The 15,827-nt window shown below is 33.8% G+C and overlaps 1 pseudogene; it reads left to right on the forward strand.

The window, feature by feature from the left end:
* Positions 1–3,068: 3,068 nt before the first annotated feature.
* Positions 3,069–14,825, forward strand: LOC140432153 (uncharacterized; annotated as a pseudogene).
* Positions 14,826–15,827: the final 1,002 nt, after the last annotated feature.

The following is a 15,827-nucleotide window of genomic DNA, read 5'->3' on the forward strand; positions in this document are numbered from 1 at the left end:
CGCGCTATCTCAGAGTTTCTGTTTACTTTGAAAAGGTCACTTCTCCGGGGATGTGCCATTTTCCAACTAACTGCGCGCGCCAAAAAGGTGAGGTGGCGGGTTGGCGGAATATGAACAGATAGAAGGGCGTTATTAATCGTTTCAAGTATAAAAGTGAAGTAATCAAGAAGGCTAAAATAAAGGGCGAGGCACATACTAATCATGCGGCAAAAAAGGTTATGGCGCGAAAATTTGCATTAATTACATCTGCCGCAATAATTATAAAAATTACTCAGAGTTTTACTTGCATCTTTACACCAGTTTGATGACAAAAATTCAGAACTGCTTGAGAAACCCATAACTTATTTCATGTTTGTTTGAACGGAGCCCCTAAAAAGGTATGTAAGAGAGCTTTTTTGAGTTTGTTTGGGGTTGGTGAAAAGTATATTTAACGATTATGCCACCTACTAACTACAGATACCACTTCGAGATAATAGGTAAATATGTGAAATCAAGACCAGGTCAGGTTTGTTTTCAAATAAAGGAACACAAAATCGTTTGATGTAAAAGAAGTTCATTATTCTAACAATGTATTGAACAAGTATTTTCTTGCTACAATACATAAAATGTTTATGGAAAAATATCCCGACTCGAAAGTAAAATATAGTTTTTACTTAAAATATTTTCATGAAAATTTCACTTATACTTTTGGTCGTCCTCAAGTTGATGTGTGTTCTACCTGTGAAGAACGTGACCAGAAAATTAAAACGCAACCCTCAATGGCAATGCAAAACAAGTTGCTACTGCATAACTTTTAGTTCACAAAATCAGTGCTAAGAAATTTTACAAAAAACTACACACACCAAACAACTATTTTCAGAGAACGATGATATACTGTGAATTACAATGGATTATATGTAAAATTTACCATTAGCTGACATACCTGTACAGGAAATTTTCTATTGTAGACATCTGTGGGTTTTCGAGTTTGGTATACATAACTTAAAAACAGGAGAAGCTATATTTTTTTCTTATAATGAGAGTGAGGCTCACAAAGGACCCAATGATGTAGCACATTTTTAAAAGAATATTTTGAGAATGAGATCTCAATCAATGAGATAAAAATCACACAGTAGTTCGTTTTTCTTTTAGCCATCGCATCCTCCAAGGTCAGAAAAATGTTCCACTGTTTTCCAAAGAGAAGCACTCATTACTTTCATGCGACAGAGAATTTGTTGTAGCCAAAGGCTTTTTCGCAAGCATGACCGAATTTTTCTTCCTGAAGAATATTACGGTCGTATAGAAAGATCCTCTAAAAAAGGTCTCTTCTCAATACAGAGGGCAAAAAATATTAGAACTTATAAATAAAAAAATTTCCCATTTTGTCCAATTAAGTTTTCACCATATGGAAAACTTTTTATTTTTAATTTTATGAAAACAAAATATTCTTTAGAAAACATTGTGAATGATCTTAAACCTAAAATACAATCATCAGATATTGTAAGAGGTAACAATATCCACAATTCATATTTTTTGACAAACCGCCTATATAACTGAAAAAAATATTAACTTTTTATAAAAAATAATTTCTTTTCATAAAACTAAAAATATACTACGACTTAATTGGACCATTACCTTATATTACAAGATCCCACTGCAGGATCACTACGTTCATAACATTGTTCATTAAACTCACATTTTTACATACATTTAAAATTATGAGAATACACTGATAATATGTTGCCAGTCGTAAAGTAAAATAGAGTTAGGGTACAACGACACTGGTTTGACAAGTGATAATATGTATAGTATTATATATCTACTACTACACATATACTATAACACAGACGGACGAGAAAGTACAAAGATGGTCAGAATATATCGACGAACTGTTCAATGATGAAAGAGGCGATCTGGAGCACATGGAACTTACATCAGAAGAAATAGGTCAATATATGTATTACAAAAGAAGAAATATTACACGCATTAAAAACAATGAAGAGTGGGAAAAGCCCTGGACCTGACACGCTCCCTATAGAAATCCTAAAAATTAAGTTCCCATTAACAACATTAGATATGCGGATGACACTGTGATCTTCAGAGACTGGTGACCAGAATAGCGGAGTATGGAAAAGAGTACGGTCTAACAATGAACGTCAAGAAGACGAAATTTATGAGAATATCGAAAACTCAAAGAAATAACGAGAAATTCTAATAAACGAAACCAACGTCGAACAAGTGGACAAATATGCATATCTGGGAACAATGATTAACTCCACAAATGATTACATTCAGGAAATCAAAATAGAAAAGGTAGAGCGAATTTCAACAAAATGAGACGCGCTATCTCAGAGTGTGCTATGTTTTTTTCGACTTTGTTTTATGGAATGGCATCTTGGACCTTGAATGCGACATAAATGAAAAAAACTGGAATCATTCGAGCTGTGGGGGTATAGAAGAATTCTGAAAAATATTTGTGGACAGAACACGTCACAAATAAAGAGTTTCTTAGAAGGATGAATAAAGAAATAGAAATTTTAAATATAATTAAAACAAGAAAATTGGAATATCTCGGACATATTACACGTGGAGAAAAATACACCTTTCTCCAACTGATTATGCAGGGAAAGATCCAAGGAAAGAGAAGCATGGGGGGGGCGTAGAATGTCATGGCTACGCAACCTAAGAGAGTGGTACGGATGTACATCAAATGAACTTTTCATAGCAGCCGTCTCAAAAGTCCGAATAGCTATAATGATTGCCCACCTCCGCCGCGGAGATAGCACTTGAAGAAGAAGATCGACGCATGCTATAAAAACTCGCACAACTGAGAATTCAAACCACTAGCGTCGCGTTAGCTGTCCTTGATACTTCGCGTTTTTAATAGCTGGCAATCTTAATTTTCGACCATTTTTTCTCAGACAAACTTGTATCATCATATTAAAAAAAAAATAGCGTTAATTTTGACATAAAAAACATGCATATGGGTCATGAGCAGCATTTATTTTATTTAAAAAATAAATGGATGAAATAAAATTTTTTGTCAAAAATTGATTAGTTAATTGAATTTTTTGTTTTTTTTTTTTTAGAAACAGGTAATGATAGGAGGGAAACCAGTTACTGTACAGATGGCGACAGGTACTAACAAAACACTAACCCTGGTTCAACCTAATCAGTCTGCTGCAGTAGGCAAGATTGTCCGGCTGCCAATTAGTTTCAACAATAAATCACTCTACTAACAGCGGAGAACAACCAAAATTAATGGTAATTTCTCGTCCCAAACAACCAAATGCAAATATAGGTAAGTTAGGGTATGTTATAGTTATATATAAGTAGAATCAACTCTGCAAGAAAATGTTCCTAATCATAGATTACTCATAAATCTAAATAAAATGGTTGAATTTTGTACTAGCCTCGACTTCCTTTGATAGTCCAGCCACAACAGATGCAGCCCTTGCTGCCATAGCTGCAGAAGCTGGTCTGATAGATCCTGCACCTGAGAAAGGAGGCATGGGAAAATTAGATGAGGATAATTCTACACAAACCATAGTTCTTTCACAAGGAAGCAGTACATCTAATGTTGCTGTTCCGATGCAAGTTGCAACAGGGACTCTTAGGATCTGGTTCTATTATGCAGCAACTTGGATTGAAAGGAGGTACTAGATTACAGAGACCACCTAAAAAGTTTTAGGTAAGGAAGATATTCATTTAACTGGAACATAGGTTACGCAGTATATATTTTGTTATAGGTATCGTTTAGGATTGTATGGAGGTGGCGTGGATGATGCAGATGAAGAAATGAAACCTTCAACTACAACAGCTGAAGCTGATTCGACGCAGACTACCGTCAATGAAATTGCGCACGCTTCTTCAAATGCTGAAATTGTAAAAATGGACTGGGAGTCAGATTCAACACCTAAACACCCCTGAAGAAAGCTTAAGCGGTGAAGTAAAATCTGACTCGGAAACAAAATCGGAAGCTGAAGCTGAAGCAAAACCAGATGAAATTAAAAAAAAATGAGGCTGAATCAGAAGCTGACGTAGGAACAGACATTGACATGAGATTAGAAAGCTGAAGAACAATCAGACAGCAAAGACAACTTGGAAGCTGAGATAACTGAAAACAAATTGGAACTTGAAGAAAGATCGGAAAGTGAAAACAATTTGGAAGCTGATAAAAAACCAGAAATTGAACCAGTTAATTTGGAAGCTGAAGTAAAATCTGAACAATCTAGTCAGATTGAGTCAAGTATCACAAAATCTCCAGAAGAAAATGAAACGAAGTCGGAGGTAGATATGGAGACTGAAATTAAAAAAGAAGTTTTAGACGACTGTACTTCCAGTGACTCAGTGAGAATGGAAACAGACATTAGAAAAGAATCATCAGCTGATCCAAATTATCACAATTACAGTCAAAATAACAAAATTTTAAAAACCGATGAAATGGTTACTGAAGTGAAAAAAGGAATTCTTGCCCCTGACGATGATCCTTTAGCAGCATTAGCTTCTGCTGCTTTGGCTGAAAATAATGTCCATGATCCTGAACTGCCTCTTAAAGACACTTGGTATACTGTTGGTTTCATTCGAGGAAATAGTTTGTGATGTAAAGAGTTATTTTTTGTTAAATGAAGACATTGCTGATCTGACCTTGGACACTTTGCCTTCTACTGTAAATTACCCCGCAGGCTTTAATCTCGAACCGGGTACTGCATACAAGTTCAGAGTGGCAGCTATCAATTCATTAGGTCGAAGTGATTGGAGTGAGGTATGTGAAATTCATTTTTTTTTTATCTAATCTAATTTTAGTTTTGATGATTATTAATAGTAAATACAAAATATAAAGTTCTAAAGAAGTGGTTTTCTTTATTTTAGTATTTTTTTTTTTTTCAATAACTAGATTTTTTTTTTTATTTTGATCCTAATTATGTGTTCACATGCACTTTATTGTTATTTATATTACTAACCTAACCTGACATATTTGTTTACAAAAAACTGTACGAAAATAGTGGCTGACACTCTTTTGGGATGAACCTACTGATGTTTCAAATTTTTTTCAGTGTTTTGTGGTGGTTGTAAAATAGTTAGTCGGATCGTGACGTATGGGACATCATTGGAAAGAAGAGGGGTAGCGAAATGTTAAGACAGAAAAACACACATGGCGGCATTGCCAAAAGGGCAAAACATATTTCCGTTTTTATTGGTCCGATTGGAGCGTGTGATGTATTAAATGAAAGGGGAGGATATAGCGAATATACTAAGAGAAAAAAAAATCGGTTGCCTGTAAAGTCGGTTTTTACGGGCGAAGATTTTACGTGACAACGTCTTTTTCTCGGTAGAATATTTATTGATATGAATATTATTAAATTGCACAATACGAACAAGGAATTGAATGAAAATAAGGAATTGCACAAATTTTAACTATAGAAAAATATATTTTCTCAACTCAGTTTCTCAACTTTTGTGTCAATCTAACAATTAATCAATCAATCATAGTTTACGATAATGAAATATTAGTGTACAATTATTTACCTTTATTGTTGTAGTTGTTGTAAATGACGAATCTAAGCACTCCACATTTTCACTACAGACACAGCTGACGATACTTTAACCACACGTGTGAACTTGTATTATGACGCTTTCTCGGTTTTCCAACGCCAAGAACGCTCGAGAAAGACAGAGACACAAGCACGCACCGATTCAACGCGCCTAATTCTCTAGTGCTGCGCGCGCAGCGGACCGATTCATGTTTGAGTGGGAGAGAGACGCAAGGCATTCGCCGGTCCGGCGGGCCTCTCTCTCGTTCGGTGACTCATCGTAACAGACGTGAGCGGGCGTTACACTTTTTCATGAGTGACTCCGAGCCACAACCTAATTTAAGACGTTGTCACGTCAAAAACAAATAAGACTACTACCACAAGGGCACTACAGAGTATCTTCATTATTAAAGAATTTATACCTACATACGAGATATAGGGCATTATGGATAAAAATAGATTTACTATAAGACAAATTTTGATTTATTGACTTAAAAGGCCTCTAGCTAAGCATCAAATAAACAACTAATCGAATCCTAACATGTAACATAACAAATGAAAAGGTAGGATGTAACGAATATATTAGGGAAAAAACAAACAATGCGACAACCAAAAGGGCATTACACAGCATCTTCGTTATTAATAAACGTCATACAAGATATTACATGATACTATGGATGATAATATAGACCTACTAAACGGTAAAATTTGCTTTATTGACCTGAAGAAGGCCTCTGACTGAGTAAAAAAATAAACAACTAGCCGAATCCTAGCATATGACACATCAAATCAAACGGCGTGAGATGTGTAGTACATATAATGTATACAGCGTGGCATCAAAAAAGAAATTTATGTATGCAGGATATAGTAAAAAATGATCATAAGAGTCAGAAGAGTACCAAATCGTACTTTATATTTACTTGGCTTACATGCAAGAAGTTTATTATTTTAAAAATTTAATGAGTGACTGTAGATGGCAATTGATTGGATCCTCTGGCGCATGCGACGGGCAAAATTACTGTTATACATATGTATAAAATATGATAATAAAAAATTAAATTGAGACAGTGGGATCTGTTGTCAACACGACTTTTCAAATTCTTGTTATAGAGGCCTTAAGGGCATTTGACGTTGATTTAGTACCATTAGTAAGAACGAAAAGAGAATTACTAAGGATATACCAACTATTCGAGGACTAACAAAGCACATATACTGAAATATCGTTGCCATATTTTATCATAAAAACGCGCTATCTCAGAGTATATGAAATATATATTTATCAGTACAGGGAGATATACAAAAATCATACAGTAGATGTAAAAAAATGACCAACTGTTCTTTGCTTTGTTGTATTGATTAATTACCCATAAGCAATATCATTAAAGCTGGATTTATAGTTTGATGGACTGTAAACGTAGACGCACTGGAAAAAGATCAACATAGAATTTTGTGTACTCTTATTTATAAATGAACGCAAACGCATGACGGAACTTACGTGAAACGCACTGCAACGGAAGAGTTCGCCAACTTTCATCTTTTACAGGGCGTTACTTGCGTCTGGCCAATCAAAAGGAAGAATTTTGTGCTGTCAACCAAAGTGAACTGTCTGGCACGCCCACCATTTTGTAAAGTTGTTTATCAATATAATCAAATTTTGATTTTGTTGATTATTTGTTACAATGAACGTTAAGGATTTATAAAATAATAATAATAAATAATAAAAGGATATTATAGTATCATGGTCAGCCACTCTAGCCACTGTTTCTACTCATGCGAAAAAATTCCACTCCGTCGATTTATAAATTGAAATAATCTTTACAGTCCGTTTGTTACGTCTGCAGTGCGTCTACGTCTACAGTCCGTCAAACTATAAATCCAGCTTAATAGTCATCTTGGTTTATCAAACCACTTAAAATATGAATATTTGTTTGGTTACTATTTGTCTGTAAATTTGTAATTTCTATAGACCCCTGAACTTATATAATATTTTACTTTATTAGGTATCAGCATTTAAAACTTGTCTACCGGGCTTCCCAGGTGCACCTTCTGCAATCAAAATAACCAAATCGGTAGAAGGGGCAAATTTATCTTGGGAACCTCCTAGTGCCAATCAAGGTGAAATATTAGAATATTCTGTTTATTTGGCTGTGAAAGCAAAGGTAAGCCTATATCATTTATGTTTTTAATCATAAATAACTTTATTGGATATTTAGAGAATTATAAACACTGTAAAAGGTGCGAATGCAATAGAAATGAGTTCTACATTTATTGTTATTGGCAGACATAGGCGTGCCTTCGGGTCAGGTTACTGATTAGCGAAATATCTCTGAAGTATCTGCTTGATTCAGCACTATCTTTTTATTTTAAACATAAAATATTGTTTTATGTGGTATGTATATGGGTTGGTCTTTTTTTTTATAGTAATCCAAAGATTGTTGCTCCACTTTAATAAACATTTTTTATAGATTTCTGCAATTATTGCTGTTGTAAGTTGTTTAAAATAATTCGGAACATTTCCCATTTTATATGTTGCCAGTTAGGAAATTACTAGGGTATTAGCAACTGATTTTCTTAACTCACAACAACAAAGAAACAGCATGCAAACACATGCAGTGATTATCTGACAATATGACTGATGAGTTTCGTTTTAAAGATCTTCCTGTGAGTAATACATAGCAGAATATGCACGATATTAGAGGAGAGAATTAGCAACACTCAATTCGGATTTAGGAGTGGCTTGGGTACAAGAGGCCTTGTTTAGTATCCAAGTACTGATACAGAGATATAAATCAAGTGTATACATTTGTGCATTTGATCTTGAAAAGGTGTTTGACACGGTCCGATTCTTTAACTTGTATTCGGAGGAAATACTTAGGAAGTTTTATGGAAACAACAGAAGGTATAGTTCGTCCCAAACCCTTCTTTCAGTGCGTCATAGTTGATCGAATTCTCTCTAACACATTAAGCTAGAAGTGACAGAAAAAAACGTGAGTCTGTGATTATTATACATAAAACTTTATTTAGAAAATTATTTATCGTAAAGCTAATTCTACTTACGGATGTATAATCGGTTGGAGTTTAGATTACGCTAAATAGATATCCAATAAATGATGCGCATAAATATAATTTGACGCAGAAGGTCTCGGTCTCGATCTTGACGGTACTTTCACAACGTCAACTGATAAAATAATAATTGTCATTCCAGGTTAGTATCAATTAGTATTATCAGACATTTTACAGTAAAAATTTAATTTTGTATTTATTGTCATAAAAATATTTTAAATATGCCGAGATATATCGAGAAAGAACAAAGACTAATATTAAAATTATTAAATTATTTTCAATTAGAAAAAGAGGGATTACGATCCTACAACTACGCGCTATCTCAGAGTCATTCTTAAAATTCTATATTATGTCAAAATTAGTGACGCACTGAAAGAAGGGTTTGGGACAGACTGTATTATAGTGAACGGTGTAAACCGTAATCAATATTAGTTATGCCGATTATACCTTAGTGCTGGTTATTTGCAGTGAAGACCTTTAAAATCTAATGAACAAAATAAACCAGACCTCTGATCAGTATGAATTAAAACTCAATGTTAAGAAAGCTAAATATACATAGGTATGTTAGTTAGCAAACAAAATTATATACAGCTGACGGTATAAAAGTCAGAGATGCCGTACTGGACAGAGTAGAGAAACTTGCGTATCTTGCAGTAATATCAATAAGAGCTGGAATCCAACCGTAGAAATTAAAAGTCGAATAGAAACAAGCCTGATCTACACTTGTAAAAAAGAGGAACGATCGCGTTTGAATGACATATTGCTATATGTTTCCAGTGCTACTGTGCAGAGTGGAAATATGGACTGATGTGAAACTATCCTTAAGCGTTTGAAAGTTTTTTGAGATATGGGACAACTTCTAAGAACAAGCTGGGTCGACAGATGTAAAAATGAGGAGGTCCGTAGACAGCTGAACCAAAAACACAACACAACTGGCCAATATAATAAACAGACTTAAGTTGGAATATTTCAGTCACATTCTGAGACATACTGAAAAATATGAACTTTTGCGTCTTATCATTCAGGGAAAGATTCAAGGTAAACGTGGTCCTGGTAGAAGAAGAACATCATGGCTGAAAAATCTAATAGAATAGTATAAAATATCGACTACATCAATATTTAGAGCTGCAGTCAATATAAGTCACGATAGCTAATATGATATTCAAGAATCCATAACGGGTCTAGTGTGATCTACGTGTAAAATACGTAATCTGTGGAAATACCTCTATCATTTGCTTAAACTATTCACCCAAAACATCAGCATTCATATCTTCGTGGGTAATTACTGGTATGGACTCACTGAAATGTTGGTAAACTACCATTCAAAAAGCTATATCACTACTGATATGAGTAATAATCATCAACATCGAAAGCTTTCACTCCCTTATTTAGAACTCTTTGATTCGCTTATTATCTCGTCTGCATCTTCTTGTTTATTGTGAAAGTTTGTTGTATGACTTGGCTTTCGTTACAATTTTCTTCCAGTCATTTCGGTCTGTGCATAGGTCACTAAAATTTTTGACTTTCTAACTTTATTTCTCTGAATAATTAGTCTTATTTTTTCCAGGCGACTCGTTTATTCCCTCATATGCTGTATAGACGAAAAATAGATACATTTTTTCTCATGCCATATCGTTCCAACTCTAAAACCTTCGTGTAACAATGTTTGGTCCAAATAATTACACCTTCAAACATATAGTGGTTGCCCCACAATGTGGCCCTTTTTCTTCGCTTCTAATCTGGTAGACGGCCGACACTTTAATTCCTGTCATCTTTGAACATATTTTCACCATATAATCGACCGTTTTTGCAATATTTTTGGTGTAGAAATATCTTATATAATATTTCGTATTCCACATGGCACCGATTAGAACGTTTTTTGACATACTAGAGTGTTTTTAGAATGTGCTCTCGGATTTGTTGCCTGGTAGAGTATTAGAGATGTTTCAAAACTATGAACCTGGAAATACTCATCATTCAATATAAAGAATTAAAAACGACTATTGCAAGAAAAACAATAAATACTCTCAACTATATATTTTAATAATGCAAGAACTAGGTGACACTATCTTGCTATGAGAACGTTCTGCAGACAATTAAATGTTTTCATTAATGTCGGATTTCATAGTTTCGTTCGTAGATTGATATCACCAAATGAGTGAGTCTTGAACGTCAATGAAACTTTGTAATACCTATAATTAGATAATTACGAAGTCATTAGGGGGTACGCCTAGGGAATAATGGTCCCTTGACACTGATTTATTTCAATATCAAATAAAATGTAAAATACGTATACAGTACAATTTTATCAGTAATATTTTTCTTTTTTTAATAGGATAAAGTTAATACCAACGCTGGTCAGCTGGCCTTTGTACGAGTTTATTGCGGCCCGAATAATAAGTGTGTTGTAAGTAATACCTCCTTGTCTGCTGCCCATCTAGACACAACGACGAAAGCAGCGATAATATTCCGTATTGCTGCTAAAAATGAAAAAGGTTACGGACCCGCTACCCAGGTTAGGTGGCTGCAAGGTAAGTAAAATTTTTATTGGTAAAACAATATGCCCACGAATTTTTCCCTGACTTACCCAATGACAAAAGAAAAAAAGGAAATTTATGCTATTTAGTGAAATTTATATAATTGTTGACTTAATATATGTATATATTATAGTAAAGGATATCAAACAGATTTCACATGCCGACAAAATTTTACCAATATTTTTTGTGCGCCGAATCCGAATCTGATCTCCAAATTGTCTCTGGTTCCTGAGATATCCTAACCTAAAAGTGTACAAATAGCTGTTTTTGACCTTTTTGTGGTTATGTAGCTTCACAATATAATGTTTTTTCTCAGAAACTCTTATGACAATCTTAAAGTAAAGTACAGTACAACGCTATTTAAAAGTCACAAGCTTTTAAATAGCGTTGAGTTTATTCAGGTATCTTCTTTTTTTCGCAGATGCGAGAGATATCGCATTTTAAAGTTTCTTAGTTTCATAAAAACCTTATTCGAACAACGTCAAAGCCGACAACCAAAAATCCAACAATCTCAAACCTGCACACCACAAAAACCAACCCCTTAGAAAACCATTCCTTTCAGTCCACAATCAGGCAAACCCACCTTAGGAATCCCTAAGATTAATTGCTTACTGTATCATATCAAAATAAAAATCACATACAGTAATTGTGTTTACTGATTGAAACAAAACACCTCTAACCCTATCAACCCCTACAAGCCGACAAGCCTGAACATGTAGGTGTATTGAGAGGAGAGATGGGAGAGAGATTTCTCCAAGACTTCAAGCAGACAGAAAGGGCGTCATTTTTAAGGTCGTTTTGATGTACGAATGATGGCATATTACTGTTGCTCGTAAAAAAAAGTAAACCTAAATTAATACCCATTGTTATTATTAACCCATACCATTTGAAAGAGAAAAACTTATAGGTTAAGGTGTAATGCTTAGTATTTTAAGATAGAAAAAATTAACTGGTCTACCTAACCTCAAAAATGGCTATTGTTACACTTTTGGGTTAGAATATCTCAAAAATCAGAACCAACTCTGCAATTTGGAGCTCAGATTCATATTCAGCTCACCAAAAACCTTCCGAAAAGTATACTTTGTTAATGTTAATGCGGCCTGTGTTAATAAAAAGGATTAATCAGAAGTTATTACAAATTTACCAAAGAATTCGTTCACTTGTAGAACCAATCTTGTCTGCAAAACCCTTTTATATTGGTCTTGTCGCATATTTCCTTCTACGACATACAATCGTCCCATAGTTTTGCTACTAATATCATGCCACCGACCATATCATTACCGAGGTGGGATGTTTAATTGTATTGGTTACAGACCTCTTTTCATATTTTTCCCCTGAACATCTTCAGACAAACTGGGCCTTGTCATCCAGAATTTAAAATGTGGCTTTATCGCTGAAGCAAACCTGTGAATGTGAATAAAAATTATAAAGTGCAAAATTAAAATGATTTGTAATAATTTACCTTACGCCAATCATCAATAGACCAGTCTTTATGGATCTTGGCCCAAGCTAAGCTTTGTTTGAACATTTGTGATGTTAGTTTTGGCTTTTTTAACAGTCCTCCGACATTTGAAGCCTATGCCGTACAAATTTTGGGCGTACGATGGCCTCCGATACTGAGCATCCTGCTTCTTGCAACTTATTTCTTAAATCTCTATGGGTGGCCCTTCTGTGTGTTACAGCTAAATTTTATAAAATTCGTTGCACCCTGGGGGTGCTTGAAGTTTTTTTTGCCACACCGGCCCTTCCGAACTGATGTCACAGGTCGCTTCTCTTTGAGTTTTTGAGTCGATCTTCCCACTGACGACTGGGATATACCACATTTTCGTGCTAGCTCTCTCTGACTAAGTGTTGAATTCTCTAATGGAGCAGTAATGGACGAAATCTTTTTTTAACACAAAGATCTTTAGATTTACCCATCTAAAAATTCCAATCTAAGATTAATCGTCTTGTTTTATGATTAAGAATTAACCAAAATCAACAGTAAACACTATTATGTAATAATTTCAATACTTACTAGTGTAAATTTTAAATAAACTGACCATAAATCTGTGTTTTAAGTAAAAAAAAACTCAAAATGTAAAACAATTACGTCATTCCACACTTTGAGCACATTCTACTGTCATCTGTAAATTTTTGACGATTCTAAGAAAAATTTATACTTTTTCTACGTAACTATGTATCCAATAGTTATGCAACCCATTCAAGACGTTAGTATCTAAGTGAACATACTTTCAGTGTGATTGAAATCAAAAAAAACTGAAATTTTTATGGTGAGTCTAATAAATTGAGTAGGGACTGTATGTAGAATAATTAATTTGTGGTCAATTCGCAATATAAGATGACAGTAATGGACAATTGTTATAAGAATGCAGTAGTAGTGTAATATAACGATCAAAACCGGAGTGCTATATAGTAAACTTAGTACGTGGATGCACCACTATGGTTGATGAAGTAAAATTGTGCTCAACTTCTAATTGAAACTTAAAACAAAAATAGACATAGAACTAAACTAGGAAAACGGTTTCATTATAATTAACCTAGGTAGCACTCATTTGTAGAAATATTTTAAATATACATATAGTTATATCTAAGAAACCTTACTTAGCAAAATGGGTGATTAACAAATTACAGTGCAATTTAATAGGAGTTACCTACAGATACCACATGTCAAAAGAAAACTGCTGTAGAACAACATTGGTTCAGAAATTTATAATTAACGCTATCGAAATAGCATAGTTATTTGTTTGTAACAAAGGCGAAAAAGGATCAATTTAAATAATTTTCATTATTCAGTGAACCGTCAAATCCCCAAAATAACTTTTTTCTTGTGTCATCGATGTAAGCATCATACAAGATGAGTTCCGGTGAATAAAATCATCTCGATTTATATTCCAACCGCATTTCGGTACGCTATTAATAAAAAGGCTTTTTATTTGCTAATTTTTCTGAACTACTCATAATTATATCTAAAGGAGGGAGATCAGGTAGAGCTGCGATTGATGTGCTCCTCATAGCCCCTGTGATTCCGAGGCAAACAAGTCTATGCACCTTGCTTACTTTGAGGATGGCACTTTTTTTAGCACCTTTGGCCACCTTGTAACCTATGTAGAAATGAATTAATTAATTTAGTACATAATACAAGAAATGGAACACTTTTTTTTAGATTATTATCTAACAATTATTTTTGTTTTGTTTTCAGATGCATCATCCAAATCAAAGCGTCTTGCAGATTCCTCACCAGTAGCTGTTAAGAAAGTATGATAAAGAAGAAATGTAAAAATATACGACGGTGTGTGAATGTGGTAAAAATATAAATATTGATTATTTGGACGTTGCGTGTTTGGATTTGCAATAGAAAAGTACCTCTTTTCGAGTATAAACTGCTTGACGTTTTGCATCTTCAAAAACTTGAATGGAAGTCTTATAAGGTATTATTAGCATTACGAAACTTCAGTTTTTGACATTGATTTTGATGTAGTGATTTTCTATATTTTCGTTATATGTGATTCGTTACATTATGTAAATATCAACTTTTAATTTATATTGATGAATTTTATTCAGTCTATTCATCTCCTATTGAATAGGTGATTAATAGAAAGTGAATCAGTGACTGATATTTGTTTTGTATCATTTTTAGTATATAATTACAAACATACATGTAAGGTGCTTAAGATATTGTAAATATATGTCATTTATTTTGATCAAGCAATATCTGTGTTTGATTTATCGTTCAAAACATATGGCCTACATTTTTTTGGTGCTATATTGTATATATATATGGGTACGGAAAAAAGTTATGATGGGTATTACAAAATTGGCGAAATATCCAATAAAGATGAAACACATTATGTTTTCACTTAATAGACAAAGATCAAAATTGTATTTCCCGCTAGTCTCCCCTCCACATTGTGCATGAACGCCGATCATAGCGTTACACCGAACGATAAAACAGATTGTTTTCAATTCAATTACTCTTGGAGCGAGCCACAAACTTGGAGCAACTGAGACAAAAGAAAAGATTAACGAACCTAGCCAAAAACATCTCAGCAAATAAACTCGAAGCCATGAGAAAGATATTGTATAATAGATTTGGTTTCTGTTTGACAGAAGGTGGTGGTCTGTTTGAACATATAATTCGATTAGAATTTTGTTTGGTTTAGAATTTTTAATTGTCTGGAAATATTTTTAATTTAAGCAGTAGCGTTGAAATTAATTTCTATAGAACTAATTTTATATTCACGCCCACTACTTCTAAAATAGCTTTATATTTATTTAAGAGACGAAATTTTTCGTAAAAATCAACAATAGTTCACCATTTTTATCGCTGGCAGATGTTTTCGTTTTTATTCTTGTCCGAATTTTGTCAATCGAAAAAGGGTCAACAAAATTCGAGACCAAGAATACCAATTAAAGTATTTGCAAGCTATAAAAGAAATGGTCAATTATTGTCGATTTTTTATCATTTGCAGGTGTTCTCATTGGTATTTTACAGTGAGAACGCGTCATTAAAACAATAAAACATTTTGTCTCAAAAAATTTATTGAAAATAAGAACATTTGTTACAATTAAAGAAAAAAGACAGACTTTAATTTTTCCAAAGAAATCCGGAATTTTTAGCGGCTTTTTAGAATTTAGCTTCTCGGTAATGAGAAAAGATTCTAAGATTTTCAGTGAACTAAAAATAAAGTGTTACGTCATTTTTACTTTCAAA

The sequence above is a fragment of the Diabrotica undecimpunctata genome, unplaced genomic scaffold, assembly GCF_040954645.1.
Source record: "Diabrotica undecimpunctata isolate CICGRU unplaced genomic scaffold, icDiaUnde3 ctg00003045.1, whole genome shotgun sequence".
NCBI classification, from domain to species: Eukaryota; Metazoa; Arthropoda; class Insecta; order Coleoptera; family Chrysomelidae; genus Diabrotica; species Diabrotica undecimpunctata.